General features: G+C 50.4%; 1 long non-coding RNA gene across 1 annotated transcript; it reads left to right on the top strand.

The window, feature by feature from the left end:
- The first annotated feature begins 15 nt into the window (after positions 1-15).
- On the top strand, positions 16-2,604 carry LOC140709700 (uncharacterized). The gene is made up of 2 exons (XR_012090432.1): positions 16-248; positions 1,024-2,604. It is a non-coding gene; the product is annotated as an uncharacterized lncRNA (long non-coding RNA).
- Positions 2,605-6,103: the final 3,499 nt, after the last annotated feature.

Raw genomic sequence — 6,103 nt, forward strand, 5'->3', positions numbered from 1 at the left:
GCCCCCTCGGAGTCCTAGCACCCGAGACACTTCCGGCTCTGGGCAGCTGGCTCACTGGGAGGTCCGCGGGCGCCCCCTTCTGGCCGTGCCTGCGCCCCTTGCTGGCACACGGTTTCCTGCGCACTACAAACGCGAGGCAGGGCAGCAGGCCTGAGGAAAGTGAAAGTGTCCATTCCTGGCCCCTGAAGTTAGCGGAAGGGAATGGGAGTGTTTTGGAAAGGCCTCCCGGGAATTCCCTCGGAAACCAGGTAGAGGATCCCTGCTGGGCCAGGCAGCCCTCGGGGAGCGCTGGAGGAGGATGGGAGCCCGGCCTCCATTTGTTATCCTAATGAAGTGGAAAATTAAGAAGATAATAGAATAATAGCATAAGTGTAGCAGGACAAGCCGCAGACAAAACTCCTCAGACACTGAGTTAAAGAAGGAAGGGGTTTATTCAGCCAGGGCCATCAGTAAGACTCCTGTGTCAAGAACTGAGCAATTCCTGTCCCTTTTAAGGGCTCACAACTCTAAGGGGGTCTGCGTGAGAGGGTGCTGATCGATTGAGCAAGCAAGGGGTACGTGATTAGGGGCAGAATGCAGGGGTAATGAAATCGGAACAAAACAGGATAGGGATTTTCACATTGCATTGCTATACAATGTCTGTAATCTATAGATAACATAACCGATGAGGTCAGGGGTCGATCTTTAACCACTAGGCCCTGGGTGTGGCGCCAGGCTGTCTGCTTGTGGATTTCATTTCTGCCTTTTAGTTTTTACTTTTTCTTTCTCTGGAGGCAGAAATTGGGCATAAGACAATATGGGGGGGTGGTCTCCTCCCTTATAAGTACTAATAGTAAAATTATAGTAAGAGAAATAAAAGCTCATAGAATGAATTGCTGTATTAACCAAAGCTGAAAAGAATTTCAGCCCTCCCGAAGTTAAAGGAGGATATTAACTGCCAGTCCCAAGAAACATTAACTGTATCTGCCCTTCAAATATTTTGTGGGCTCTGTTAAGTTTGTGTTTTCTTTCTTCCCTGCACAGCTACAAGGTCTCACAGTGTGTCCGGAATTGACTGACTTCAAGAATGAAGCCACAGACCTGGTTGTGAGTGTAAGAACTTTTACAGTGCTTAAAAGATGGTGAGTCCAGAGTTTGTTCCTTCTGACGTTCGGATATGTTCAGAGTTTCTTCCTTCCGGTGGGTTCGTGGTCTCACTGGTTTCAGGAGTAACCTGAAACCACCTCCGCAGTGAGTGTTACAGCTCATGAAGGCAGCTTGGACCCAAACAGTGAGCACCAGCAGGATTTATTGTAAAGAGTGAAGAAACAAAGCTCCACAGGGTGGAACGTGACCGGAGCTGGTCGCCACTGCGGGCTGGGGCAGTCTGCTTTTATTCTGTTATCTGACCCTACCCACATCCTGCTGATTGGTCCGTTTTACAGAGCACGTTACAGAGAGCTGGTTGGTCCATTTTACAGAGAGCTGATTGGTCCATTTTCACAGAGTGCAGATTGGTGCATTTACAGTCCCTGAGCTAGACACCAAGTGCTAATTGGTACCTTTACAATCCTTTAGCTAAACACAGAGTGCTAGACAGAAAAGTTCTCTAAGTCCCCACTAGATTAGCTAGATACAGGGTACTCATTGGTGTATTTACAAACCTTGAGCCAGACACAGAGTGCTGATTGGTGTATTTACAATCCCTTAGCTAGACATAAAGGTTCTCCAAGTCCCCACTAGACCCAGGAGGAGCCCCGCTGGCTTCACCTAGTGGATCCCTCACCAGGGCTGCAGGCAGAGCTGCCCGCCAGTCCTGCACTGCGCGCCTGCATTCCTCCACACTTGGGCGGTCTATGGAACTGGGCGCCGTGGAACAGGGGGCGGTGCCCATCGGGGAGGCTCCGGCCACGCTGGAGGCCACCACGGTGGAGGGGGGGTTGGGCATGGCAGGCTGCAGGTCCCTAGCCCTGCCCCACAGGGAGGCTGCTGAAGCCCGGCGAGAATTTGAGCGTGGTGTGGGCGGGCCAGCAGTGCTGGGGAACCTGGCACACCCTCAGCAACTGCTGGCCCAGCTGCTAAGCCCCTCACTGCCCATGGGTGGCAGTGCCAGCCGGCCCCTCCGAGTGCTGGACCCTCCAAGCCCAAGCCCGCCTGGAACTTACGCTGTTCCATAAGCATCGCGTACAGCCCGTTTCCACCCGCGCCTCTCCCTCCACACCTCCCCTCAAGCAGAGGGAGCCAGCTTCAGCCTGGGCCAACCCAGAGAGGGGCTCCCACAGTGCCGTAGCAAGCTGAAGGGCTCCTCAAGCACCGCCAGAGTGGACGCCGAGGCCAAGGAGGCGCCAAGAGCCAGGGCTGCTAGCACATTGTCACCTCTCAACAAGACAGATAAGAGTAAGTTGCAAACCAAGTTTTCCCAGAGATGTAAGATATGTTGCAAAAGTATCACAAGATAATTAATGGCCTTTGTTCTCACTTCTGTAAGCCTGCTTCCTGCTTCACGTAATTCCTGCCTCAAAATGCTTAAAAGGCATTTGTTTTCTCTGTTCTATGCTCAGACTTTCTGGATGCAATTCCACTGAGCTGGTGTACACCTAAAAATAAAAACTTTACTGCATCCCATTCTTTGGTTTGTCCTGTCCCTTCATTTCTGCAACATTTCTGGTGCCGAAATCTGGGACTGGAGAGGGCAGATTTCTGTCTCTTTTGCCTGTGGGACTGAGGCTCTGAGGCAGGGGAGACCTGGGACCCCTGGCGCCAACTTTCGGCCTGGAAGGGGATCTGCCCTCCCCGGCCCCAGTGCCCTTCCCGACAGCGCAACAGAACCAGTAAAAATGGACTGCTGGACAGTGACAGGAGCAGCCATCTGAACCATAGTAAGGTTTGGGCCCTAAGGCAGGACCTATCCCATAAGGACGGAAGGGGAGCCTGATCACCTTCCAGGGGGTGAGAACTAAAACTAGTGCGACCCAGAGGGGCTGGAGACAATGGGAGAGATCCATTCATTCGGATGAAACTCACACCCTAACTGATGCAGGATGTGAGAGAGGCTCGCAGATTGGTCAGGAAAGGGAACCAAAGTGGCAAGAGGTGCTCGCTGCTTTAACTAAAGGATAGCAACTGGGAATGGGGGAGGTGAAAGGAAACTGAACATGGCAAGAGGGGCTTCGCAACTTTAACTAAAGGTCAGCAACTGGGAACGGGGGAGGTGCATGAAATTGTGTGAAAGAGACAGTCTTGGCAGAGGCCAACGCGGGGCGTGATGTGGGGAGACACAGATCTCCTAGCGCAGACTGTGTGTTCCCAGGGTGCGACGAGCCAGACCTAGGACACCGGATCCGGCAAACAGGAGCTGCCCTACAGCTGCAGCAGGCTTGTAGTGGGAATAAGGTACTCTCCTAGCTAAGCAGTGCCCGAACCTCCCCCTCCCATAATAGGACCCAGTCTGGTCAGTCCAGGAATGAAAGTGAGAGTGAAAGCACATCACAAAGGGCAAAATGGGAGGAAAAGCATCAAAGCCTACTCCATTGGATTGTATGTTGGGAAAATTTCAACAAAGGTTTTAATGGAGATTATGGAGTTAAATTAACCCCTCCGAGATTGAGAACTCTCTGTGAAATAGATTGGACTTCTTTTAATGTTGGGTGACCCACCGAAGGGACAATAGACAGATAGATAATTGACTGTGTGTTTAGGATAATAACCGGAGCCAGAGAATAGCCTGGGTACCCGGACCAGTTCCCATACATTGACTCCTGGCTGAGCATCTTTCAAATTCGCCCCAAGTGGCTACAAGCCTATTCTGAGACCCTGGTAGTTTGTGCCAGATCTGAGGCAGTAAAAGAACCTAAAGGGAGGCTGAGGCGGGCGGATCACGAGGTCAGGAGATCGAGACCACGGTGAAACCCCGTCTGTACTAAAAATACAAAAAATTAGCCAGTTACGGTGGCAGGCGCTTGTAGTCCAAGCTACCCGGGAGGCTGAGGCAAGAGAATGGGGTGAACCCGGGAGGCGGAGCTTACAGTGAGCCGAGATCCTGCCACTAGAACCCAAAGGGACAGTGGAAGGAAAGGAAAACACGCAAGGAAAACAGGAAAAATCTGTTCTGCAGGCCCACACAAACGGCCCCTGAGGAATCAAGCTCAGAGGAGAGTGAGCCTCAGGCGTCACCCCACAGGGAAAAGTCAGAGCCCCTACCTATAAAGACTAAAGAAGCACTCCGCCGCACCCGAGCCTTGCAGATGTTTCTCTGGGAGACACAAAGCCAAATTTATCATGATAAACAGAATAATGTACAAGGAGAGCAACGCCTTTTCGTTTACCAGCCTTTCTCCACCACTGACCTCCTAAACTGGAAACAGCTTACACCCTCCTATACCAAGAAGCCCCAGGCTGTCATAGACTTCATGCAGTCAGTCTTTCTGACTCATAACCCTACCTGGCCTGATTTTCAGCAGCTACTTTTAATATTGTTCAATACAGAAGTACGCCAGGAGAATTACTCAGGCAGCCTTACGGTGGTTAGAAAGCAATGCACCTGTTAAGCAGTATGCACAGAAGAGGTTCCCAGAAGCAGATCCAAATTGGGATCCAATCCAGGCAGAAGAATTGCAAAACCTGCAGAGGTATCGGGAAGCACCCCTTAATGGAATGAAGGCTGGAGGGAAAAAGGCAACGCATTTGGGAGCGGTCTCAGAGGTACGCCAAAAGGCTGATGAGAGTCCCAGTGAATTTTACGACTCTGTGAAGCATACCGGCTTTATACACCGTTTGATCCGGAGGCTGTAGGGAATCAATGCATGGTTAATGTGGCATTTGTGGGCCAGGCACAAGGTGACATTAGATGGAAGCTTCAGAAGTTGGAAGGTTTTGAGGCTATGAGTATTACCCAGCTTATTCAAGTAGCTACTAAGGTATTAGTATTAGCCAGAGGAGGAAGCTGAGAAAGAGGCAAAACGCAAAGTCAAGGAAAAGGTTGATTTGTTGGCTGCTGCTCTAGTTCAAAGAGAGACTGGTTTTGTGAAAGGATGCAGACATAGTTGTGGTCACAGTAGAGGACAAGCTAGGCCAGGGTTTGAAGGCCGGCCTAGGCTTGAGAGGGATCAATGTGCAAGAATGCAAACAGAAAGGGCATTGGAAGGATGAATGTCCAGAAAGAGAAAAAAGGAAGAAAGCAGCAGCTAGGGACCTGACGCCTGCCCAAGGCCTGCAGCCGCTAGCTGTTGTTCTAAAGCTGGATGCCAATCTGGTCAGCTTAGCAGGAGTTGAGGAATATAAGGACTGAGACAGACCAGGCTCCATCTCTGTAGGCCTCCAGGAGCCCCTGGTCTCTATGAAAGTGGGAGGTCAACAGATGGATTTTATGGTAGATGCAGGTGCTGAACACTTGGTAGTGACACAGCCCGTTGGGCTGCTATCTAAAACCTATGCTACTATAGTTGGGGCAACCAGAGTATCAGAGAAAAGGCCTGTCAATCCAGAAGGTGTGTCATTGGAGGACAAGAAGTCCAACATGAATTCTTATATCTGCCAAATTGTCCAGTGCCCCTGTTAGGGAGAGACTTGCTTCAGAAACTACAAGCACAAATTTCCTTCAGGCCGGAAGGAAACATGACTCTGGATCTAAGCTGACCAAAAGTTATGATGTTAACTCTTACCCTCCCTGAGGCTGAGGAATGGAGGCTATACATAAAAGAGACATACAGGCTGTCTGAATTTATGGACAGAATATTTGACAAACTAGTCACTGAAATACCTGAGGTGTGGGCAGAAGACAATCCTCCAGGATTGGTCATAAACCAGGCACCAGTGGTAGTAGAGTTAGTTCCAGGTGCAACTCCAGTACGCATTCCCCAGTACCAGGTGTCTATAGAGGCAGTGTGAGGAATGACCAAGCACATAAATCGGCTACTAGAACATGGGATCATAAAGAAATACAAGTCACCCTGGAATACTCTACTCTTAACCAGTGCAAAAACCGTCTGGTGGGTTCTGGACTGTGCAAGACCTATGGGCCATAAATAAAGTTACTGTTACCTTACATGTGGTGGTGCCCAACCCATATACACTGATGAGCCACCTTCCTGCTCATGCCGCCTGGTTTACCTGTTTGGACTTAAAA

This window comes from Chlorocebus sabaeus, chromosome 21 (genome assembly GCF_047675955.1).
Source record: "Chlorocebus sabaeus isolate Y175 chromosome 21, mChlSab1.0.hap1, whole genome shotgun sequence".
In the NCBI taxonomy this organism is placed as follows: Eukaryota; Metazoa; Chordata; class Mammalia; order Primates; family Cercopithecidae; genus Chlorocebus; species Chlorocebus sabaeus.